The sequence below is a fragment of the Ochotona princeps genome, chromosome 1, assembly GCF_030435755.1.
Source record: "Ochotona princeps isolate mOchPri1 chromosome 1, mOchPri1.hap1, whole genome shotgun sequence".
Taxonomy (NCBI): domain Eukaryota; kingdom Metazoa; phylum Chordata; class Mammalia; order Lagomorpha; family Ochotonidae; genus Ochotona; species Ochotona princeps.
This window is the reverse complement of record NC_080832.1, coordinates 115,355,321-115,368,164: the sequence shown is the minus strand read 5'-3', so window position 1 is coordinate 115,368,164 and position 12,844 is coordinate 115,355,321.

Below are 12,844 nucleotides of genomic sequence, written 5' to 3'. Positions count from 1 at the left end.
GAGCCCCGTTACATATAATCTTAAAAAGGTCAAACGTGTGTTATTTTAGGAAAAAAATAAACCTGAAAGTTTCAATATTTTATGGAATCGTTCTTGAATACTTTATATATTACTGTATTAATTATAACTGTACAACACTTCATTATTTGTCTTTTTTTTCTTTTTAATTCTTTCTATTTTTCAATTAATGGTATTTACAAACTGAGAGGCATGCCTTTCTATGTGGGCCTCTGATTAGGGTGGATTGGGTTCAAGTATGGAAAAAAATGCGTGCAACAAATGTTTCACTTTTTTTTTCTCTTCTCCACCAAGGAAGGTGGGAAGGTGGTCAACCCTTGCTATCCAACTGCACCAGGCTCTGTGAATAAGGGTCAGTCATAGATGTGCCTTTAGAGAACCCTGATATGGGGAACTATTTTCCGAGGATATTACCAGTTCTCATACTCATCCACGGAAGCAGAAGCCCAGCATGGTAGTCCCTGAAATTCCCCTACCAGGCCCATTCCCAGTCCTGGGTCCTGTGCTACAGCCCAGACAGTGATGGTCTGCCCCCAGTCTCAGCTCTCAGAAGCAGGTGAAGCAGTCTAGCCCAGATGGGTCCACACCTAGCAACTGCCCTCACGTGGACTGGCTGGTGTTGTGGTGCAGCCGGGCCTGGTCTGGTCTGCACCCTGTCCTGGCTCTCATTCATGCTAACTCTGCCTGGCCTGCTCCCAGATCAAGCTCACACATATGCCAACATGTACTGCAACCCAACCTTGCATGGCCTGCTCCCACTCCCACCTCTTGTATTCACCAGAAAGAGCTGTGCCTAGCAGGAATTTCCCCACATTCCCCTACCAGTCTGCTCCCAGCTACAGACTCACGGGTCCCAGCAGGTGCTGCTGCCCACACTGACAGTCCCCAGTCCTGGCACTCACGGGCATGTGATGTGGCCGAGCCTAATTGCCCGCACCCATTCTAGCTCTCATCAATGGGTGCTACAGTCTAGCATAGTCTAGTCCACCCCTAGATCTGGTTCTCATGTGAACCAGAGGGTGCTGCAACCTAACCCAACCTGTTCCACACCCATTCTGGCTCTTGTGAGCACCAGCGGGTGCTGAGGCCTGGCCCAGCCCAGCCTGGCCCTAGACTGGATCCACACAAGTTCTGATGACTGCTGCAGCGCTGTCTGGCTTGGCTAGCCCTCAGCCCTGGTTCTTAAGCTCCCCAGCAGGAACTGCAGCCTAGTAGGGAAGTTTCCCCACGTTCTCCTACCAGGCTTGCTCCCAACCATGGATATCACTCATACTTTGGATGTAGTGGCCCTGTTTGGCATGGTCTTCCCTCAGTGCTGGCCCTTTCACTTACCTGCCAGTGCTGTCGTCTGGCCCCACCTGGCCTTCCCCAGCTCTATTTTCTGTGACAGGTGGCTTCCAGCCTGGCTTGACTCTTCGGTGGTCCAGCCTGGCTTGACTCTTCACACTCTGCCCCCAGCTCTCCTGGGAAACTGGTGGATGTTGCAGTCCTACAGAGGCAAGCCCACAATTCCCCAGCAGAATCTGCCCCCACATCCAGTTCTCTCGCAAATTTAATTTGGGGGGTGCTCAGCCCAGCCCAGCCTCTCATGGCCCACCAGCTGCTCTAACACTCACAGGAAGGCACTGAGACCTAGCTCAGCCAATCATGACTGCAGCCCAAGCTTTGGTGTGTGCCAGTGGGCAGGAACCGATACTATTTAGCCCAACCAAATCTCACACGGGAGGATAACTTGGCCTAATCCAGACATGCCCTCTTGTGTTCCCTCTCTAAACCACTCCATCTCAGCTCCCTTGCCTACCTGTGAGTGTAGAGGCCCAGTGTGTAGAAGACCACAGAAGTCATTCCTTCCCTGTCAAATAAGTCCTCAGCTTCTCCCAAGTCAGCACACCCCCATATCTCCTTCCCCAGGCAATCTGCAGCCTGCAGGCTGGGAATGCATGTCGTGCCCTAGAGTTCCTTGCCTCTCCTACTTATCTCAAAAAAGATAGTAAATAAATAAATCAATTCATTTTTTATAAAAGCATCCCAGTAAAATACAAAAATTTCCAGACATCTGTTTCCCTGTATTCTTGGAACCTATCAGGTCAGACGATGCCCACCCCTTGCCGCTGCCTGCTTATTTCAACTTCCAAAGTTCTGGAGCAGCCCAGAGTTCGACCTGTTCTGTTCTCCACATTCCCCAGAACTCACCGTGGGGAAACTTCACCCACCTGACTGCTTCCTAGAGTGCACAGCACCTTGAGACTTAGGAGGGGCACAGAACTCTGCGCCTGAGTCCTGCCACCCACCACCCACAGAAGGCCCTGTCCTCCCACAGAGAAGGCAGTGTAACTGCAGAGCCCGAGCCAGGCCCGCACCCACAGCCTCCTCCTGCTGTGGTGAGTCTGGACAGGATTCAAAGCCTTCTGATTGAGGAGCCGCCTCAAGAGTTGCCTCCTCATGAGCCTGCCCCCTCCACTCTTCCTCTTCTCACCTCCAACGTGCAATATTTAGTTTCCTGCTATGGAGCATCTCCATGAAGAAATGGGACCCTCTGGAACTAGAGTTAATGTTTCCAGCTCAGAAGAATGGGTTGTCCTTGGCACAGCTGCTTCCTGGTAATCCATCCTACCCTCCCACCCCACGTTCACCTGTATTCAGCTTCCAATCCTGACATCAACCCACTAAGACCAATCACACTGAGAATAAGGGGAAAGTATTTAATCGTTACATGCAATTACAATAAGAAGCATGACAACTCCAAGTTGTAAAGTTCCTTAGTGTTCTCTTAGCTCCATGAAGAAAGACTTTCTAATGGCACAGTCTCTGAGTCACTTTAAGGTGATACACCCCATGAGAGCGCTTCACGCAGAGGTCTTGGCTCCTGGGTGTGCAGGGCGCAGTTCCAGCACCTAAGTGCACAGGGACAGTATGGGGGGGCCCACCTTGCTGCTTTGGGCTCCATCCAGGCCGCAGGTTGAAGAGGGGCTTGCTGTGGGCTGTGATGCAGGATGGGGCTCTATTCCTTTCCTGGGCGCTCGCAGATGAAGACTTCAGTTTTCAGCATCTTCCAGGGGCGGCCAGAGCTCCAGGGCTCGCTCTGGGCTTGGTTCTCTCTTCCTCCGTCGGCTCTGGCATCTGCTGGCTGCATCAGCCTCCACTGGGCCTGGTGAGATGACTGAGTGTCTTCGGTGGTCTCGGCCATTAGCTCCTGCACGTCCGGGTCCAGAGAGCGCTTCTGTCCGCGTTGGACGGCGACAGTGGCTCTGCCTCCAAGGCTGGCATAAGCCTCAGGATGCAGGACTCTGGCTTCTGAGGTCATGTCTGTGCAGGACTGCGGGCACTGGCTCGAGCGGCTGCACAGCGCATCAAAGTTGTCGAGGGCCCAGGCCCAGGCCTGTTCTGGGTTCAGGCCCAGAGGCATGTGGGGCTCCAGATTGACCCAGGGCTCTTCCACGGAGGAAGGAAGGAGCGTCATCACTGCCTTCCTAGCAGGACAAGCCTGGGCCTCCTGGCTGGTTAGCAGAGAGTGCGAGTGAGCCAAGCCCACATGGACTGTGCCTTTTATGAGACCCTACCTGTAGGGTGGGGATGCAGATTACATCCGAGTGATGGGACTAAGCCCACAAGTGCATCAGGGACTGCCTTGGAACTGGATCAGATCAGATCAGGAAAGAGAAGAAAGGAAGCGGGGTGGGTGGGAAGATGCAGGTTCAGGGAATCTCTTCAGGGAATCCCTTCACTGTGGGGTCAGCCTCTCCTGTTTGTGAGGAGTCTGGACCTGCTGCCGGTTGCATTTCTCCCTCCAGAGGGAGGCTTCAGAGGGGGACTCGGGGACATGGCAGTGCAAGTGACAGGCCAGGTCCCAGTGGAGCTGCTTGGGGATCTGGACTCATCCTGTCACCACTTACGATCCAGCTCCCTGTTTATGGCCTGGGAAAGCAGCTGAGGATGGCTCATGTCACTGGGACCCTGTATTCATGTGGGGTTCAGAAAACACAGCTCTATTTATTAAAGACTCCTCTTTCTGTCTCTACTCTCTGGAACCATTTTAAAAAATCTTACGGCCCGTCATAATAGTGTGGTGGCTAAAGTCCTCGCCTTGCATGTGCCAGGATCCCATATGGGTGCCGGTTCTAATCCCAGGAAGCCACATAAGACTTGTGGATGCTGAGACTGGGAGGAAAGCAGGTGGAGCCAGAGGGCATTACCTTCCAGCATATGCAAGGGCTGGTACTGAGGGCAGATAATCTCGCCTGCCAGCATGCTTGGGATTCAGGGCTGGGAGCTTGCCTGGTAGGGAAAGTTGCTGAGAACTACAAGAGCCAAGACATGGTGTGAGCCATGCCCTGCCAGACTAAGCTACAATTCCTGGCTTTGAACTCTGAGGCTGTGGGTGGGCCATACTCGGCTGGGTGAAAGCACCTGGCAGCATAAACAAGACCTGAGTTAGAGGAATTCTGGGGACTCCCCTTCTGGGCTCAACTCCCACTGGTGAGTATGAGAGCTGGGGCTATGGGCACAGCTACAGCATCCATCCAGTGCTATGTGTGTGGCCTGGTCTGGCAGTGGGTCAGGCCAGACAGGACTCCAGATGCTGCTAGTGCTCCTAAGAGCCAGAATGGGGGCAGGCCAATGGAGCTAGGTAGCAGTGCCAGGACTTGGACCCCAGCCATGTCAGTCTGGGCAGCACGCCTGATGGGAGCTATTAAGGGTCATCCTCAACTAAGCTGTCACGGCACCCTGCTTGTATACATATAGACCAGGTCTGTGGCAAGCAGGTCGGTTGGTATGCGGCATCTCCTGCTTTGATTCACGACAGAAACAGATTGAGGCTGACAGCGCAGCTGCATCCACTGGTATGTGCACTGGCTGCTGCAGGTAACAAACCAAACCTGACACTGCACTGGCTGGTACACACAGGAATGGAGTCTGAGGTAACTCCACACAAGATTTCTTAGGGGACTCCCCTAATGTAATGCTGGACTCAGATGCAAGCCACAGGGAAGATCACAAGGTGTGTGGTAAAACTTTGGACCACACCTACTCCTCACAGTTGCTAATCCCTGTATAGTGGACAGCATTCCAAGATGACCAAGGAGACATGGCAGCTGCTCACTTTGGCCAGCAAGAGACGTTGAGAGTCTCATCAAAGGATGGAAAGTAGAAAAGTTTGGATCACTCTCCTGGCCAAGCTAACAGCATGTTCCTGGATCTGTGGATACACTAAGGCTGACTCTGTCAACCGATAGAGTGCTGGGGGCCTGTGCAGTAAGCGTGGGTGACATGAAGGTGTGAAGAGAACAGCTCCCTGTTGGCAAGGCTTCACGAAGCTTCCATCTGCAGTGCAGAACCTGGCGGATGTCTCTCCAACCACCTCAATGCAGTTTCACTCCCTTGTTGCATGAACACCCAACCACCCCGCTAAAAATTCTGTACTATCAAGCGTTGTTGGTTTATGCCCCTGTGAGATGGTTTTTCGAACCAATGTGAGCCTGGGAGTTAATGTTGCTGATAATGTCTTGGTGAGTAGGCCTTTAACAATTTACACACAGGAGTCCAATTAAGCCCATGCCGTTTCTGGACACATTACTGTGTGCCTATCCATTGCCCCGGAATCTGGCCCAGACATGCAGCACGCCTTCTGGGAAATGGCTTCATAAGTATCCTAGAAATTCATGAGCTGATGGGTCTCAGGATGGGGCGTCTCATGCCTGGATCCCAGACGCCAGCCACCACGTGCACATGGTGAGCTGTCCCTGGGCAGTCAGTGCACCATTTGGTGCCAGGCTCCACGTGCTGGCCACCCAGCCAGGCAGCTCTGGGGTTTTGGTTCTTTGAATCGCTGCTTAGGTAGCTCTAGGTTGAACCCACTAAGCTTCTAGGACGTGAATCAATCCTAAAGATTCCCAATGACAGTAACTCTTCCTTTGAAAAACTTGTAATCACTGAATAATGCTGACCACCAAATACCAGTCCATTCAAAAGCTATGGCTTGTGGCTTGTCCAGCGAAATCATATCCTGTTACCTGACATGATGATGGATCAGGAGAAGGGTCACATTAAGCAGGGCCATTACATTAACTAGCACTCGAGAACCATATCCGCGGGTAGATTCTGTGAGGGATGTGTGGGCCAAAAAAAGTGGAAATTCTAGCCCCACTGGTTAGATCGAGGGTTGGGGTGGTGATGGACTAAGTTAGGTGTGACCAAGGAGCCTGCCATCAATCACAGGTAAAGGGACCCGCAACAGTCTGGACTGGTCAAGGCAGCAGCACCCAAATGTGCATCCTGAATAGGGTGTGGGGTGGGCCGGGCTGCAACGTTCACCAGCTCATACAAGGCCAAATGGAAGGCCAAACTTTGCCGGAACCTGGCCTAAACCGAATGGCATGTATGAGAACTGGGTCTGGGAGTGGATTAAGTGGAGGAACTTGGGAAACTTCCTTGGTGAGTAATAGCTCCTGCTGGTGAACATGTGGTCCAGACCTGGGGGTAGGACAAGCTGGGCGAAGTAGCTCCAACAGCTGGCTAATGTGTGAATTGGTAATGGAACAGGGTGGACTGGGCAGGACTGAGCAAACCTTTGCCCACAAGCAAAACTAGAGACCAGGATGGAGCACAGGTCATGCCGAGCTAGGCTCTTGCACCTACTGGCCTGCATGAGCCAGGAACACTAAGCCACAGTGTCTAAGGCAGAGGTCATGACAGGTGAGGAGCTGAACCAAGCTGAGTCAGAGCAACCACTGGCAGGCGTATGATCTATGGCTTGGAACAGGCCCAGTTGGGGAGTGAAGGGGACAACCCTAACTGGGTTGAGGTTCCCACCAAGGGGTGCGTGGGCTGGAATGGGGGCTGCATTCTGATCAGGAAACGGTTGTAGTCTCCCTTGGCACAAGTGTGGACTGGGATTGGATGCACCAAGTGGGGTCGGACTCCAACACCCTCTGGTGTCCTGGAGGACCAGGGTAGATGTGGGATGGACTAGGCAAGGTCTCAACCCCTACTGAGCCATATGTGAGCCATATGTGGGTATGGATGAGCCATGGCTGGGCTGAAACATCCAACAGCAAGGACCAGTTTGGGTTGAAGGCCAATCAGGAAAAGCCACTGTTCCTGCTAGGATGGGAGGTGAACTGAGTAGAGCTGGCCCATGGACCCCCTGGTATGAACAAAATCTGGCATTGGGAGAGGTTCTGATGGAGGAGCCTGGGCAACTCCTCTGGCAGGACACAGACCCGGCAGGTAAGCACAAGAAACAGGATAGGAAACAGCCCAGACCAGGCCATGGAAAGTTACGCACTGGTGCCGGAGACCAGCTCTGGCTGACTGAGAGCTTGCAAAGGACGCGTGGATCAGCGAGACGATAAGAAGAAGAGATAAGACACGGACCACTATGGCTTGATGCTCATAATGGACAACTCAGAAAAGCTGCTTTCTTTATTTATACACAAATCAGCACAAACTTTTGCACAATATCCAATTGTTTCATTTTTACTTCATGGTTAAGAGAATGCAAAAAAACAATCCTAAAGAAAACATTTTCAACAAACCATTACTCATTGAAACCTGCAGTCACCTGGCTGAAGCCAGGAACTCCACAGTTGGCAGTAAATGCAGTTACATAGCGACAAGTGGTTTACTTATACTTAAAATCAATTTTTATTAAACACAAACATACTAATATTGCTTAAAATATTAAGAATACAGAATTACAAGATCATAAAAGGATTTTATAAAAGCATATAACATAGATTCTTTGCTAAATCTTATAATCAAGTCATGCATTAATTACTGTCATCTTCACCTAGTGCTGATTCAATTGCTTTTTGTTCTTTTGTTAAAGGGCAGTGAAAGGGATCAAGACAGCTCAGCCAATCTACAAACAGAGGGCTTTTACAAGAAACTTCCTTTTATCTTATAAACTGTTTTCTTTCCCTAACTATAAGTGCCAATATAAGATAGAAGTTTTTATAAACTGTTTTCTTTCCCTAAATATAAGTGCCAGTATAAGATTGAGATTTTAAGCCATTTTGAGGGGGTTCACATTTGTTTCCCTTTAGAAGATGCCCCATATACTTTTGCTTTCTGTGGTGAGAAACTAGAATGCGTCATATCATGTGTTGTAACAGTTCAAGGCGCATGGTAAACAAACTCTTTGTACCTCCATTATTGCCATCAGTTGCAAGATATTATCAAGCCATTTCTTAAGGAAAACATTACTTTTACTAGGGCAAATTCCAGGACAAAAGTGGGCACATAACAGGATGTTTGGAGACATTGTGGGATCAATTGTACTATTGTATACTTTAGCTGTGTGTCATAGCCTTACATCGCTAAAGATGTTTTTATCATAGCATGATTGATCAATTTGAGGTGTCATACCAATTACAGGAGTCACTTCACATTAGCAGAAAAACAACAACAACACTCTCAGGAGAATTCTATGAAACATCAGAGAGGTGATTGAGTGTCCATACAATGGGGTGAGACAGCAATGAGGTGACCAGAGACATTCCGCCGGGCCTTGCCTCGCTGCCAGAAACTCCTCGTAGCCTTGCTAACCGAGGAGCGGTGCTCATCACTCACTGATGCGAGCCGACCCAACTGCATGGCTCCCCACACACTGGCATACATTTGGCATGGGTTGGGGGAAGACCAGGCTGAATCCGTTCTCCTCATCCACTGGCAAATCCAAGCACCAGAACAGTGTGGGTTGAGCCGGGTTCGGACGCAACAAAAACTAGTGCACAATACGGAATGCCAATGTGAGGTTGCCTGTACCGGATGTGACTGTAGCACCCTACCAGCACATGTGAGAACCAGGAAGGGAGGAGGCAGAGCCGGCAGGGGAATAAGGGGTGGTTCCCTTGCTGGACAGCTACTCCCACTGGAGAGTGTGAGCTGGGATGGGGGCAGACCAGACTAGGCAGGGTACAACACCTGAGCGCCTCATGTGGACCAGATCAGAGAAAAGCCAGGCTGGACGGATTATTCCTACTGGTGCAAACAAAATTAGAGTGGGTAAGGGTTGTTTGGGTTTAGCCGCAGCATCAGCTGGCAGAAGCTGGAACTGGGGCTAATTCTGTCAAGTCAAACCACAGAACCACCCAAAGAGTGCACAAACTGGGATTGAGAGAGACCTGGGAGGGAAATAGTGGGCTCCTCCCTCTTGGGTTACTACTCCTGCGGGAGGGCATGAAAACTAGGACAGGGACTGGGGTGGCTACACAGAGAGGCACTCAACAACATCCGTGAGAGCTAGATAGCTGAGCTGGGTAGATGGAACTAAGCTTCAATGCGCATTGACATGTACGAGAACTGAATGGGGTGTGGGATAGACTGGACTACTGCTACACATACAGGCAAACCAGGGTAGCTATGGGCCTGGTGGGAGTTATTGTGGGTCGCTCCAACTAGGCTGCAGCTCCCACTGGTTTATGCGAGGGCCGAGTATGTGATGGGCAGAGGCAGGCTGGACTGCAACACCCATTGGTTCCAGTGGAAGTCGGGGCTGAAAACAGAACCAACCCAGCGATTACAACCACCAGCTGATCAGGGCAATGGATTGTGCCGGGCCCTGTACTTGCTAGTACATATAGGAATCTGGTCTGAGAACACCTCAAAGTTTCTTTGGAGATCTCCCTAATCGAAATGCTGGACTCAGAACCCTAACCAAGAAAAGATAGAAGAAAGAACAGGTCAGTCAACCATCTCAGCTAGATGTTGGCAGCGAAATACTGGGCAAATGGAGACTCTATGATGAACTATATCAAACAGTGAATTCTTCAAAGACCTCATCGTGCTGGGAGTGGCAAGATTGGCAGCGATTCATAACTGGTGAATCATCAAAACCACTCGAGCAAGAATCTCAGAGCATGCCCCACATCTGGAACCTGGGGAGGGTGGGAAATTGGGTGGGCCTTCTTCCTTAATACCCCCTTTAAACATGAAGGAAACAATATGGAAATAATAGTCCTACCCACTTTCTTATAGCCCTTGAACCTTTTTAACCCTAATTAACTATGTAAAGATTGTCCAAAATATAATAAAAAAAAGACTGTAAAAAAAAAGAAATTAATAAAAGTGATTGGAGTATGAGCTGAAACTGCTATGGCAATAAATACAGTTATTGTGACCTTAAAAGGTAGCCTATCATTGCAACTCTTTGGAGCATAGAAAATGCATCTGTTTTAGCCACTTTTACAATTTTTTTGGCTAAAGGAAAGATAGGGTGCTTTTATTAATATCATAGAGATATGCTTTTAATTCTGGTTTGACTGTTTATGGGGTTGTAGAGCCTGCAGTTATAGGGGGATTTAATGTTTGAAACTTTTTACTTTGACCTTTATGTTTTTTTCCCTTTTGATGTATTTATCCCATTAAATGATAGATAAATTGTGGAAACAGAAAGGTAGTGGGAATGTGTTACTAATTAGCAGGTAACCACATGTGTCTTGGCCTTGGAGTCCTGGCAGTTCCCTAATGGCTACTATTAAAGAATGAATAATGGCTTGCTTTGAAGAAACTGGTTATAGAAACTTACCAAATTATCCTTAAGAGCACCTGGTTGACCATGAAGGAAAAAATTAATTGCTCAAACATCTGCATGCTGGTTTAATCCTGAAGTAAAAGTGAGAAATATAACATTTTGTGCAGATGTGGTGATGTGTCTGAGTAAATAAAAGGACAGTTTCTTGAGCTGTTAACAGCGGGCACAAAATGACAGTGTCTGTGTCTCTTCGTTTTGCCAATCCACACACTCTTCTCAAGCTCCGAACATGACTAGAGTTGGCCTACAGCAATAGAGCTTGGAGAGATTTTCTCAACCCTGGAGCAATGAGCCAATAATGTCTTAGGAATATCAAAACCACTCAAATAAAATCCTTGGAACACTATTCGCGAAAGAGTCTCAAAGAAGACACTATATCACTATCCTCTAATCCCAGAGGCTGATGTAGTATGAAAGCAAGGAATGGCACCCCAGGGCTCCCCTGGGGAACAGAGAGAAGTGTGAAACATCTCTCCCACCCACTTTCCTCCATTCCTGACCAACACCACCAATAATCAGAGGACCACAGGCCAACGTATCCCTCTCAATATGTAAACAGTATCACAAGGAAAATAAAAAGAATTGCTAAAAGAAGCAAATAACAAAAAGTGAGACACGTATTTTTAATAAAGTTCCATAGAAAGGATGCAAAACACATAAACTGCTCAACCTTTTAAATTAAAAAAAAATACACACCATTGACAAGTTTTTTCCATAATAGCCCTTTCTCAGAACGATTCTTTCATATTGAAGATTTCTTTAATTTTATTGGAAAGTCAGATATACAGAGAGGAAAATCTTCCATCTTTTGAATCACTCCAAATGGCCCCAACAGCAGGAGCTGAACTGATCCGAAGCCAGGAGCCAGCAGCTTCTTTTGAGTCATCCAGTGGGTGCCAAATCCCAAGAATTTGGGTCAATGTCCACAGCTGCTTTCCCAGGCCATAAACAGGGAGCTGGATCGTAAGTGGTGACAGGATGAGTCCAGATCCCCAAGCAGCTCCACTGGGACCTGGCCTGTCACTTGCACTGCCATGTCCCCGAGTCCCCCTCTGAAGCCTACCTCTGGAGGGAGAAATGCATCAGGCAGCAGGTCCAGACTCCTCACAAACAGGAGAGGCTGACCCCACAGTGAAGGGATTCCCTGAAGAGATTCCCTGAACCTGCATCTTCCCACCCACCCCGCTTCCTTTCTTCTCTTTCCTGATCTGATCTGATCCAATTCCAAGGCAGTCCCTGATGCACTTGTGGGCTTAGTCCCATCACTCGGATGTAATCTGCATCCCCACCCTACAGGTAGGGTCTCATAAAAGGCACAGTCCATGTGGGCTTGGCTCACTCACACTCTCTGCTAACCAGCCAGGAGGCCCAGGCTTGTCCTGCTGGGAAGGCAGCGATGGCGCTCCTTCCTTCCTCCATGGAAGAGCCCTGGGTCAGTCTGGAGCCCCACATGCGTCTGGGCCTGAACCCAGAACAGGCCTGGGCCTGGGCCCTCGACAACTTTGATGCGCTGTGCAGCCGCTCGAGCCAGTGCACGCAGTCCTGCACAGACATGACCTCAGAAGCCAGAGTCCTGCGTCGTGAGGCTTATGCCAGCCTTGGAGGCAGAGCCACTGTCGCCGTCCAACGCGGACAGAAGCGCTCTCTGGACCCGGACGTGCAGGAGCTAATGGCCGAGACCACCGAGGACACTCAGTCATCTCACCAGGCCCAGTGGAGGCTGATGCAGCCAGCAGATGCCAGAGCCGACGGAGGAAGAGAGAACCAAGCCCAGAGCGAGCCCTGGAGCTCCGGCCGCCCCTGGAAGATGCTGAAAACTGAAGTCTTCATCTGCGAGCGCCCAGGAAAGGAATAGAGCCCCATCCTGCATCACAGCCCACAGCAAGCCCCTCTTCAACCTGCGGCCTGGATGGAGCCCAAAGCAGCAAGGTGGGCCCCCCATGCTGTCCCTGTGCACTTAGGTGCTGGAACTGCACCCTGCACACCCAGGAGCCAAGACCTCTGCGTGAAGCGCTCTCATGGGGTGTATCACCTTAAAGTGACTCAGAGACTGTGCCATTAGAAAGTCTTTCTTCATGGAGCTAAGAGAACACTAGGGAACTTTACAACTTGGAGTTGTCATGCTTCTTATTGTAATTGCATGTAACGATTAAATACTTTCCCCTTATTCTCAGTGTGATTGGTCTTAGTGGGTTGATGTCAGGATTGGAAGCTGAATACAGGTGAACATGGGGTGGGAGGGTAGGATGGATTACCAGGAAGCAGCTGTGCCAAGGACGACCCATTCTTCTG